The following is a 13,064-nucleotide window of genomic DNA, read 5'->3' as shown; positions in this document are numbered from 1 at the left end:
TCTTCATGTCAAGTACATGACACCCAGGGGATAGGGAGATAGCTGCAGCAGCTAAAACTATGGCTGTAGGGGGAGACTGAATTGTGAAGGCTTTTTAGGCAAAACTCTGCCCTTTTTTCAGACTGAGGCTGTTACATGCCTTGTCAGGTTGTCTAAGGAGGGAGGTCTTTCTTGAGAACCTGGTTGGCCTTGAAGGCCCTTGAATTCAGAGGTGGTTTTGTTGCTGCTAAATGCTGGAGCAGAGAACTGTCAGTAAACCAGCTCTCCAGCAAGCATCCAAAGTAAGGCACGAAGCCCCTCAGCTCTCGCTTTCCTCCCACAGGACCCTGCTCAGTCCTCACTGCAGCAGTAAGGCATGGGAGGTGGTGAGGACCAGTGGTTTGGGACCACGCTGGTCTTAGCTTGAATTCACAACCGACGGGTCCTGGACCACCCGCAGCGCCAGCACATGCAGCTTTGATGTTCCTCTCTGGCAGGGCTGAATTCTACTCTTTTCCCTACATCTAGCAATAAGTGATGGGCATTTCACTGGATTGCGTGTGCATCACATCAAGAGCTTGAGAGCTTTCTGGAGTTTGGCTTCTGGCATGGCAGCTGCTGTACACTGTCCTGGCACTTCCCAGCTTGTGGTCTGAGCCTGGACTCACAGCAGGATGTGCCAGGGTCACACTCCATCCAGGGCTGTTTCCTTGCTTCTGTTTCCTTCTACAATTTAATTCATAATTTCCTGACGCTGCTGGTGAGTGAGCCACCTAGGGAAGGCACCCTGCTGGACCTGTTGTTTGTGAACAGAGAAGGACTTGTGGGTGATGTGACAGCTGGATGCTGGGCATAGTGATCACAAAATGATAGTTTTCGATTCTTGGAGAAGTAAGGATGGGGGGTCAGCAGAACTGCCGCCTTGGACTTCTGGAAGGCAGACTTTGGCCTGTTTAGGAGACTTGTTGACAGAGTCCCTTGGGAGGCAGTCCTGAATGGTGAAGGGGTCCAGGAAGGCTGGACATTCATCAAGAAGGAAATCTTAAGGCGCAGGAGCAGGCCATCCCTATGTGCCGAAACACTAGCCAGCAGGGAATAAGACTGGCCTGGCTGAACAGAGAGCTTTGGCTGGAACTCAGGAAAAAAAGGAGAATTTATGATGTTTGGAAGAAAGGGCAGGCAACTCAGGAGGACTTACAGGGATGTCGTGAGGTTATGCAGGGAGAAAATTGGAAGTGCTCACCGGGGGAGGTCCCAAAGCCCAGCTGGAACTTAATCTGGCTACTGTCACAGAAGACAGTAAAAAGTGTTTCTTGTAGATGGGCATCACATTTGCTGACCTCCAGTCAACTGGGACCTCCCTGGTTAGCCAGGACTACTGATAAAGGATTGCAAGTGGCTTGGTGAGCACTTCTGCCAGCTCCCTCAGTACCCTTGGGTGGATCCCATCCGGCCCCATAGGCTTGTGTGTGTCTAAGTGGTGTAGCAGGTCAGTAACCATTTCCCCTTGGATTATGGGGGCTTCATTCTGCTCCCTGTCCCTGTCTTCCAGCTCAGGGGCTGGGTACCCGGAGAACAACTGGTCTTACTTTTAAAGACTGAGGCAAAGAAGGCATTAAGTACCTTAGCCTTTTCCTCAGCCTTTGTCACTATGTTTCTCCCCGCATCCAATAAAGGATGGAGATTCTTCTTAGCCCGCCTTTTGTTGTTAATGTATGGTGTTGTGGTGAATGGAGTTAAATCCAGCTGGTGGCCTGGTCACAGGTGGTGTTTCCCAGGGCTCGGTATTGGGGCCAGTTCTGTTTAATATCTTTATCAATGATCTGGATGAAGGGATCGAGTGCACCCTCAGTAAGTTTGCAGACAACACCAAGTTGTGCGGGAGCGTTGATCTGCTTGAGGGTAGGAAGGCTCTGCAGGGGGACCTGGACAGGCTGGATCAATGGGCTGAGGCCAACTGTATGAGGTTCAACAAGGCCAAGTGCCAGGTCCTGCACTTGGGTCACAACAACTACAGGCTTGGGGAAGAGTGGCTGGAAAGCTGCCCAGCAGAAAATGACTTGGGGGTATTGGTTGACAGCTGCCTGAATATGAGCCAGCAGTGTGCCCAGGTGGCCAAGAAAGCCAATGGCATCCTGGCTTGTGTCAGACATAGTGTGGCCACAGGGCTAGGGAAGTGATCATCCCCCTGTACTCAGCACTGGTGAGGCCGCACCTCAAATACTGTGTTCAGTTTTGGGCCCTTCACTACAAGAAGGACATTGAGGTGCTGGAGCGTGTCCAGAGAAGGGCAACGAAGCTGGTGAAGGGTCTGGAGAACAAGTCTTACGAGGAGCAGATGAGGGAACTGGAGCTGTTTAGCCTGGAGGAAAGGAGGCTCAGGGGAGACCTCCCCGCTCTCTACAACTCCCTGAAAGGAGCTTGTAGCGAGGTGGGTGTCGCTCTCTTCTCCCAAGAAACGGGCGATAGGACAAGAGGAAACGGCTTCAAGTTGCGCCAGAGGAGCTTTAGGTTGCTTGTTAGGAAACATTTCTTCACCAAAAGGCTTGCCAAGCATTGGAAGTGGCTGCCCAGGGAAGTGGTTGAGGCACCACCCCTGGAGGTCTTTCCAAGACCTGTGCTTGTGGTGCTTAGGGACATGGTTTAGCGGTGGACTTGGCGGTGTTAGGTAACGGTTGGACTTGATGATCTTAAAGGTCTTTTCCAACCTAAACAATTCTATGAATCTGTGGTTCATCTTCGTGTAATACCAGCCCACGCCATTAGGTTTTGCTCCGAAATGCCCATAAAATAGTGAGGGTAAATGAGCGGTCAGTGAAAATACATGGGTTTTTCCCTTTTGTCCTACAGCTGCCTGTGCTGCTTCGCATTGGCTGTGTTGGCTTGGTGTTTGCATGCAATGCAGTGATGTGGACGGTCTTTGCAAAAGCCCTGCGACTCTCCTCCTCCTCGGCCACTGCCTCTGTGACAGCGACGGCCTCCAACTTCATCTCTTCGGTGAGTAGATCCCTTCCCCAGGTGCTGAAGCCTGGAAGAGCGCAGCGATGTGGGAACGGTCACGCTGGACTTGACGAGTCGTCGCTCACCTCCCAGCGCGACCGGCATTGCTGGCCGCAACGGGGGAGTCACAGGCAGACATGAAATTATTGTAGCGGGCCTCAGCTGCTCTGCCTGCCGTTCATGGCAGAGGCTGTAGGGCTTCTCTGGGTGGTGCAGGAGGAAGGGCACTGCTGCCCAGTGCAGTGCCTTGCAGCAGCTGTACGGTTTACTGAACTTTTCTAATCGCCAGTGAGAGCTGGGAGCTTTGCTTTGTTCTGCTTTTCCTTTGCAACACCTCACCTGTGACAAGCCAAAGCCACCCTAGCTGGGTGTGAAGATACACTGTCTCTAGTGACAGCAAGAGCATTTTCGACCTGCATGTTTTTTCTGCTCGCTTTTCTCAGCAGCTGTCCACCTTGTTTCTGTGCTCCAACAACTCTCAGCCAGCTCATGGTGGTGTCCAAAACTCAAGTCAGCGGGGCCCCTTTTTATATCGACTGGAGCCGCCCAGTCAACTGGACATTTGGCTCCCAAGAGGGTCTGGGAAGGCAGCAAAGCACATGCACGTCTGCCAAAATCCTGTTTTGGGACCGCAATCTGAATGTGCTTCCAGGCTGGGTAGGTCGTCACCGGCGTCACCCGCAGCAGCCGTTTCTCTTGGTGGTCCCAGCAGGAGTTTCCTCAAGCAGTTTTTTTCCAGGTCAGCTCTCCCAGCAGAAGTCCTGGCAGCTCTGGCAGTGCAGGAGGCTTTGGGGTGGCTTGGCCCAGCAAAGCTTTGTCTCTTGTCTTTTCCTTCAGGCCATCCTGGGCAAGCTTCTCTTCGGGGAGATGTGGACAACTCTGTGGTGGGTCGGCCTCGCCGTGACGCTCTGCGGCCTCATGCTGCTGCACACAGCTGCGCCCCGGCCAGCGGAGAAGAAGGACGCGTGATGGCTGCCCGAGGGGACACGGCACCTTGCCACCCCTCCCCGTCGCCAGCCTGCCTCCGGCCACGAACCTGCTAACCCCTGCTGGCCTGCTGATCTGCCACCTTGCAAAGTCATGCTGGTCGCATCTTTCCTGGCAGGCCAGCGGTGGTGTGGTGGCAGTGACAGCCTTGGAGGGAGCTGGTCTGCTCTGAGTCAGTATTGTGGAAATCAGGGCCAGAGGCTTATCAGCTGCTCCTCCTCTTCACACCCTGCAGCTGCAGAGCTTTCCCAGTTCGGGGAAGGCTGAAAGTAAACATTGTGGCTGTGGAAGGTGCCTGTGCATCAGTACTTTTCCATAAGAAGACCCATCCCAAAATAGAAGAGCAATCAGAAGTAGACACTGAAGGCAGCTGATATTTCTGCTCTGCTGTTCCTGACTTTTCTCTCTGCCTTCTGAAATGGCCCCATGCCTGCCCCAAGCTCCTGCTGCCTGTAAGGCTGTGGAGCCTTTCATTAATTCCTTCAGCTTCCCCTATCAGTCACATATACCTTTTAACTTGCCATTTGTATCTGACACCTGTAATTCCCACTTACCCATTCCTGACATGTTATTCAGTGTAAGATTGCTGCTCTTTCCTTTAAACTCTTAACCAGATGGGTTTTTGATCGCCATTCCTGCTGTGTGTACATCAAACTGTAATTTTGGGAGAATACAACAGGCTGCATGTGAACAGCCAGCGGCTTTCACTGGGGGTGTCCATGTTCAACACATCCCCGTCCCCCCACTTAAGTTGGCAATTGGTTTAACGTTTCGTAAAGTGGAGTTTCTCAAGCAACATTTTTTTTACACCTCTGGATGATGCTGATTTCCATTCGTGCGATGTAATCAACCAGATCACTGGTACCCACACGTGCTGAATTTGTGTCAGTGATTACTCAGTGGTCAGGATGAGATGCCTGTCGACATGGTGCATGCATGAGGAATCATCATTTCTAAGGTATTGAATTCTTTCCCGTGCCCACACATCTTGTTTTACTTGGAAATTTTTTAGTTGCAATCCTAACCAAGAAATATAATGATGCCTATAAATGTATGCATCATGGTGGTGATATCACTTGTTTGCTCTGGGCTTGCCAGGTTGTCTCTGTCTTCTTGTAACGACAGAAGGTGAGTCACAGTTGTGACATGTGCAGCAAACCTAAGGACACATTTCTGCAAGCCTCCATATCGGAACCTGTCAGGTTTGTCATGACTGGCAGATCTGCGCCATGTCCAGCAGGAGTGTAAAAATAGACTTGTGGGTGGAAGTCTGCCACTGGAGTTGGGTTTGTGCCTTTTCCTTCTTTGTATCGGAAAGAAAAAGTCAGTGTCTGCCAGGAGCTGTTTGCTCCAAGTCCTCTGCTTCAAAAGAGTCTAACTCATCATGTCAGGCAGCCGTGTCCCTAGAGGGACAATGCCTTTGCCTCTCCCCTCAGCGGGTTCATAAGTCTTCATAAGTCCAAAGAGAGGAGCTGCCTATGTGGTGGGGAAGAGGGCAGAGCGCTCTGAGTGCCTTTCCTCCTTACCAGCATGGATGTTTGCACCTGGGGAGCTCTTTGGGTAGCAGCACAGATAGAAAGAGTGAGACACGTCCAGCTGCCTGGGAAGCTGGCACTTGATGTGGTGACCCAGCATCCCTCATAGGTCTGTGGAGATGACAACCAGGAGCTATGTATTTCTAAATACATCAAGTCTCCTTAGACCTTCATACGTGATGGAGAAATAATGAAGGCTGCAAGCCTGATTTGTTTGCCCTTGTTATTAACTCTCAGCCAGCTGTAAGCCGCGGCCGCCTTTGCACGAATGGCAGAAAGACCAGGCTCTCTCCTCTCTGGTTAATTTGGCTGTTGCCCCTCCTCCTAACAAACCTTTTGGAAAGTTTTTTAACATGGACTACCTCAAAACTGATATTTCTTCATTACAGTCGTTGGAGGTCAAGGTCTAGGAAATTTACACATGTGCAGGAAGTGTGGGCAGCGTTTTACTTGGTGACTTACTTTACTTCTAGGCAGGAGAACGTAAACTAGGGCTGTAAACTCACCGTTGTAAATACTTGAAGGTGGGAGTGGAAACACGTGTTCCACCAGTTCCTGTGGGAAGAAAAGATTGCCAAGCAGCATGCCTTTTTTGGCAGAATCCCTCTCCTCTACGTACACAGGGTTTGGCCCACGTCTGCTGGTGTTGCTTGTCAGCCTGGGGCCAGGGCTGCAAGGAAGGCTGCAATCACTGTACGGCAAAGCGATGCGCTTCTGGTAAATGGTTCATGTGCGGTCATCCAAAATGCGGCTGGAGGTGATCTCAAAAAGGGGTGCCGATATTTCCAAATTAAAGCACTGTCCAAAGCTCAGTGGCTGAAATCTAATATTTACAGGTGGTTTAGACTACACACACACAAAAGAAAGTGATGTGAGACTAATGAGCGAGCTGTGTTTGAAGAGTGAGTGGTTCAAATGTGGTGGACCTTGTAAGGTGGCTATAGATGATGGCCAACCGTAACACCTTAGTTTACCAAGGCAGAAGGTGGGTTACCCTTATGCGGGAACTACAGTAATGTGCTTGCATGGAATTTTTGCACACTTGAGCCGAGGTATTTTTAGAGGACAGTCTCAGGCACACATTTCCACTGAAATTCCAGTGGAATACACCTTTGTTTGCACATCTTCCAGGTGTTGGCTGTAATGCGTCTTTCCTGCACCTTCCCCTCCTTCTCAAACACAACCCTAATTTTTCAGCACTTTGTTCATCAGGTTTTCCTCAAGCAGGGCTATACCATGTCACGCTTTAAACAGTAGAAGAAGCAGGTGTGTGGTTAACAGCAAGGCTCACAATGTCACTCATGAAGATTGAAGTAAGTATTCTTGAATTAATGGTGGGAAGCGTTTTGAAAAGTCTGTTGTATAAACCATGTCCAAGAGTATTATATTCTAAGGTAAATAATACCTTGTATACCCTCACAAGAAACAAAGCCAAATGAAATTATAGTTGCAGTTCAACATTAAAGCATAGTTTGACTGATTAGGTAAGGAGCTATACATAAAACCTGACAAATGTCCTTGTTGTCATTGACAAAGAGCCACTGAAACTTGGAAGGTTTGTACAATATCTTGGTCTCAGCATGTATCAAAATAACTTGAAGGACAGTATGTTTGCCCAAGTGATAGTTAGTAGAAGTAGATGCAATGAGATCAGTAGATTGTTCTGCTGAGTTTGGTATATTTAAAATTTCCAAGGAATTTGATTCAGTGCCCTCTGTTGACCCTTCAGAGACGTTAAATACTGATCGTGTTGCAAGGGTGTCACACACACACTTAATTCCACTAAAATGTTGCAAGCGGTGGGATGTTTTCCATGAAGAAGGAAGTCATGGTGACAACACACCGTGAGAGTGGTGCCTTGGCTTTGACCTTGGCTGTCACAGAAAAACCATGAAGTTATGAATAAATGGGTACTAATCCTGATGTGTTGTGTTTGTGTTGCCAGGTGTTCTGCTCGCCTTCTGCAGAAGAGCAGCAGCAAGCCTTCATTTTGGAGGTTTGAGAGCTGTGGAGGGGAGTTGTGCAGGGTGGGCACTTGTCCACAGCAAACCATGCAGTGCCTGCAGCTCACTTGGTCTCGGAGAAAAATCTGGGGTGAGCTCAAGTCAGTGGTAAAAGCCTTCCCAGCAGAGCCAGGAGTTCGCCTCTAAAAATCAAGTGGGGGTGTTGCATCATGTCACTTTTTAAAGGAAAGGATTGCAAGAAGACAATATTTCTGAAAATGTGGTCCTGAGGAAGAAACAAAGTATTTTAGACTGTAAAGCAACACCTTCTAGCTTCAGGTGGAAGATGGTTGTTGGGCTAGGTGTTACAGTGCCCTTTCTAAGGCGAGTCTGTTTCTAGATACTTTAACACCCAGAGAGGCGGCAGAGTCTCCACCCATGGAGGCTTTCGAGGCTCAGCTAGACAAGACCTCAACTGACCCAGCCTAGTGTTGGTGGCCATCACATCTGGGCTGGAGGTTGGACTTTTTGTGACCTATGGATGGATTTAATGAGCAACACCATATATAAGTGAAGCTGATTTGCTCTTTTGCCTCCAAATTTGGCAGTTCCCATTAAATGCTGCTGTGCCACAGAAAGGAGGTTCCTCCTTGAGATGCCATACAGACCTAGGCTACCAGAGGCTTGTTGGCTACCCACAGAAATCGTAACAGACACTTAGATACGCATTCGTAGCCTGAAAACAAATGCACTGTTATCAAAGGAGAAGGAGCCCACCGTACTTAGCTGCTGATAATGAAGTGCTTTGTGCATTTGAACCTTTGCTGGTTGAGGAAACAGCCTGCTGCATGCAAAGCTAGCAGTGGCTCCCGGAGCAGGGTAATGCTGGCCAGCTGCAGCAGCCCAGCATGGGGTTACCAAAGCACTGGGAAGCCAGGACCTTGCAGTGCTCCGTGCCGTAGCTGCATGCAGCACCACAGGAACCCATGTCCAGTAGCAGCACTTGATATACACAGAACGCGTCTTGCCCTGCTGAGCAACCAACCAGCCACTCTGTTCACTCTCCAAGGAAACTTTTTGTTTTCTGGCTGTTTAGTAACCCTCTTGGTTGTTTCAATTTTTCCGCAGGGTTTAAGGAAAAGTGGCTGTGAACAGCTGTACTAATTGCCAAGACTTCCTAAGCAGCTCCCCAAGGGCTACTGCATGCCCTTGAAGTCCTGAGGGATTGCTGGTGCTGGGTTAATGTGTGGCGAGCTCCTGGGTTGGGACTCCCACTCCCGTTTTGCTGGGGGAGATGACGCACACCCCGCTCACCCTGCACAGGTCTTGCACGGCAGCGAGGCTCCGCTGCGACGACAGAAATAAGTGGGAGGGGAGGACTGGGAAGAGTGGTAGTAAGTGGGGTGTGGCAGATGGTACCGCTGTTTTTTGGAGGCACGTACATTTTGAACCCATCGCTCTATCTCCCTTGGCTTGGAGGCCGCTACGGGCTGGGATTTCATCCCACCTGTGGGAGCTGGGTCTGGGGCTTGGCCACATGAGCAGTTCGCCACCTCCCCTGACAAAAGCGGAGCCTCTTCGTTTTTGCAGCAAGAGATAGGAGTCGAGCGACTCTGCTTGGCACCGTGACCTGGTGCATGTGCGCAGCCTGAACATCAGCCAGGGCTTCACACCTAATTGCTTTCAGTGCGTTAAGGCAATGCTTAGAGAGAAATGAGCAGTGCCCCAGGGAAGGATGAGGTATTACAAATGCCACGTTTCCCACTGCTAAGTGACTGTTTCCTCATGCAGAGCGGAGGTAGTTTGAATGACTCATTCCCTTCAGGACACTCTTGAGTTAGGCAACTCACAGGCATAGCTCTGCCAGGAACCAGGGCAGCCTGAAAACACTTCCTAAGAAACCCTGGTGGGCATGGAGCTACTCGAGGGTATCTCGTGCTGCTGTGAAGAGGGGTGAGCAGGAGTATGCTGGCTTGGTTGCCTTTCAGGACAAATAACCACAGATCGCTGCCCTCAGTCAATCCCACCATACCAAGGAGGCTCCCATATGTGACATCCACGTGTCCAGGGGTGGGCCAAAGCCTTTGCACCCACTGTGCTTTGGGTCTGCTCCCACGTGGCACACGAGCTGGGTCTCCAGCACTGGGCAGGACCGGCTCCTTCCTCCAAATCCCACCGGTCTGGGAAGGTTTTCCCTTCCCATCACGTAGCGATTTCAGTCGTGCTGCTGACTGGTGGGGATGCAGCACGGCGTAATCTGACCTGCAGTCTGTAGACTGTTTACATCTGTATGTATATGGACACACACACCCACACAGACAGATGGGAGAAGCTGTCACACCACCCCTGCAGAAAAAAAATGTTACTTGAAGACACTGGCATGCAAGTTTCTGTTTTCTCACTTAGACACGTGCAACCAAACACATATCCTGTAGGTGGGAAGGTATTCTGTCAGTATTTTCCTTGTTCTCTGAAGCTGTTTTTAATACATGGATAAACTGTTTTATCCCTGATTCAATATTTGTGCTATTGATTTCCTTGCGCTTACCATTTATTTTTTGCAGCCCGGTTTTGCTTTATTTTTCCTCATACCTTTTCATATTGTTTGCTTGAGGTGTAGTCTGTGGATATGTGTCCACACTGCAATCAGTCAGTGCGGTCATACATGCACACTCGAAGTTAGTTCATGGGTCAGTGGCAGTAGGGTGGATACGGCCCTGGAGTAACTGCACCCACCCCGCTGGACCCTTTCCAAGCACACACTGCGGGCTGCAGGGCTGCACGGCGGGAGAGGGTCCTTCTTCCCATCTTGGGTCTCTTGATAGGGTGGGACGAAGGTGTGAGGAAGGAGTTGGCAGGCTAGGAGCGTTCAGTGTGGAAAAGAGAGGGTGGTGGTTTGCAACAGGGGCTGAGAAGACCGTGAGTTGCATGGAGAAAGTAAGCTGGCGTAGATGTTGACTGTCTCCTCTACCGCAAGGACGGGGGGTGCAAGGGAAGCTAGCAAGCAGCAGCTTCAAAGCCAGAGGAGCTTCCTTCTCCTACACTGTGTCATTCAGCTGGGGAACTCCTGCCCACGGGACGCAGCAGATGCTGGCAGGTTCGTCGGGTTCAAAAAGGAGGCAATTTTTTTAAAAATAAAAGCTGCTGTCCGGAAGAAGTGACACGATGGAGATCTTTTTTTTGTCATTTCTTGCACAAAATTCTAAATTTTGCTGAGAAGCAGAAGTACCTTATCATGAGTCATTTTAGTCCAATACACAATGTAATCTTCTCGGCACTGGAGCGTGCTTATTTTGGTGTTCCCAGTGCAACAGTTGTACCAGAGTTGAGGGTCAAGAAGTCACAGTACCAAAATCCCAAGTTCAACCTTTACACATAGTTGCACCCTATATCTAGACTGGTTTTGCAATTTTGCCTCTTGCATCTCAACCAGGGAAAGAGAAAGGGATCTTGAAAAGCAACCAGAAAAGATATTTTAACATTATAGCATTTTGGCTTGCTGTTAAAGCAGTTCTGTATTTTTCCAAGATGGCCTGGCCTAAAACCTCAATTTCCTGTGATGACCACAGGATTTCTCTTTCAGGGCAGGGAAAGTGCTACACAAGAGCATTTTGCCTGAGTAGGGATCATAAGACCATAAGCAGGCATTTGGTATATGTGTAGTTGTGGTCTCTGTTTCATCTTTGTCTTTACCTTCTTCAGGAGCAGACTCCCTGGGTGGTGCTGGGCTGGCCACAGAGCAATATGGTTTTCATTCCTTCTGGAAGTAAATGCCCAAAGCTAGTCATCCTTAACTTGAGCTCCAAAAACCCCCTTTCAAGGTTCAGTGAGAAGGAAACAATGGAATTTCTGTAATAACTTTATTGGCATCAATCACTTCTCTGGTATTTGCTTGTGAGAAACTCATTACCAGGTAGCTGGGGCCAAAGGACTTGGAATCAGTTAAGATCTGGGCTTGGCCATCTTGCCTCAACCCCTGACACCCAATTGCCTGCCGCAAGTTGGCTCATGTAAGATTAGAAGAATATCTGCCTGCTGGGAACACAGGATGCCCTTGGGATGCAGCTGACCGGCCACTGTCACCGCCCATGGTTGGTGTACATGAGTGAGAAATGATCAGGCCAACGCTCCTTTCAGAGTAACAGCAGCACAACATGTCAGGGTCATTACGTGGATGAGCTGCGTCTCACTACTAGGAAATTCTTAATGACCAAGATACAAGCGTAATGAAATGGTGAGGGGAGGACCAATATAGCACCTCAAATAAGGTCCAGCTCAAAAGAGATGGACCAGACCCTCGGCTGTTCTCCGTCTGTGCATTTTTTTTCTTTTTATCCCCCCAAGACTTCTCATTACTTATCGTTCCCTAGGCTGTGATTCAGGAAGGGCTCAACACGTACTAGATGGTACACGTGGGAGCATGTGGAAGAATGGTTAAGTGAAAAAGGACACAGCTTAATTGATGTGAGCAATCCAGCCTTTGATGGGGCCTGGGAGCCAGAGATCAAGGTGAAATTCCCTTGAGAACAGCAGAAGGAGTACTTGGTAAAGCAAGATAAGCGGGACTAAGCCTGGGAAAGTGCTGATAAACCCCCCTTTGTGAACAGTGCGTGAACGGCAACTTTGTACCAATCATATAATTGTTTTAAGCGCGTGGACAAGTATAGTTATCCAATAGAATAGTCGCTGTTAGCGCATGCTTTGCTTAGCTTCTATATAAACCTGTTAAGTAATCTGAATAAAGGAGAACGACCATGCTCATATTGAGATTCATCGTTACTCCGGGTCCGTCTCCCACTCCGACAGGAGCAGTCCTGCTGTGGTCAGTGGAAGGCACCTTCTCGCCGTGGTGCCCCTCAGGACCCGGACGTGGGCTGTGTGTGTGTGTGTACCTTGGCGGATGCACCGCTCGCCCCTTGGCACCTTGGAGTAGCTTTGCAGGGCAACTGGAAGGATTAGTTCGCCCTTCCAGAGTGCCGAAAAGGAAACCTGTGGTGCTTTTGATCTGTGTTTCATTTTGAGTGTTACTCTGTCTGGACATATTAAAAAAAAGACAAAACAGAAGCAACGTGAAGCCTTAGATGATTATAAAAAACGCAGGTCGGTACATTACCATTATAAAAGGCAACTTCTCCTGAACTAGACATGGGGTTGCAAGTGAATAAAACTGTAAAGCTAAGGATTGCGTTGCACTTCATGTCCTTCCTACTTGGCATTGATATCTGTGATTATGCTTTGGAAGTTTTACTTGTTCATGTCATTTTTGATACACAAAATAAACAAAACCTGAGACAAAGGGCAAGCTTGTAAATAGGGGAGCAGCTACTAGGGAATTCTGATCTTATTTATTTGCATTTTATTACCTTCTTATGCCAGCTAATAAGGTGACTTACCTTGCAGCGGATAGATGCAGATAAGGCCGATAGCCTCTGGTGTCTGATTTTGCAAGCTGGGAAGTGAGTCACTGAAGTTATTGGTAATAGGCTGGAGATTGCCTGTGAAAAAAATATCATCTCCTGCTCCTGTTAATTAGAAGAGTATACTTTTATGAGATGGATTGAAACAATTAATTGTTGTAACTGTTTGGGAAAAAAAATTCAAAAGGCCTGGTATTTTTCGT

The 13,064-nt window shown here is 49.0% G+C and overlaps 1 protein-coding gene across 2 annotated transcripts in view; it reads left to right on the top strand.

Moving 5' to 3' along the window:
• The first annotated feature begins 2,890 nt into the window (after nucleotides 1-2,890).
• Nucleotides 2,891-13,064, top strand: part of TGM4 (transglutaminase 4) — a 28,483-nt gene continuing 18,309 nt past the window's right edge. The window contains exons 1-2 of one of the 2 annotated variants that reach the window (XM_075493346.1): nucleotides 11,070-11,866; nucleotides 12,257-12,544. The gene's annotated coding sequence lies outside the window, so the exon portion shown is untranslated. Of the gene's footprint in view, nucleotides 2,977-11,069; nucleotides 11,867-12,256; nucleotides 12,545-13,064 lie in introns of those variants that run through there. The other variant, XM_075493347.1, reaches the window with a different exon arrangement.

This window comes from Mycteria americana, chromosome 2, assembly GCF_035582795.1.
Source record: "Mycteria americana isolate JAX WOST 10 ecotype Jacksonville Zoo and Gardens chromosome 2, USCA_MyAme_1.0, whole genome shotgun sequence".
NCBI lineage: Eukaryota > Metazoa > Chordata > Aves > Ciconiiformes > Ciconiidae > Mycteria > Mycteria americana.
This window is presented reverse-complemented; position numbering and strand designations above follow the sequence as displayed.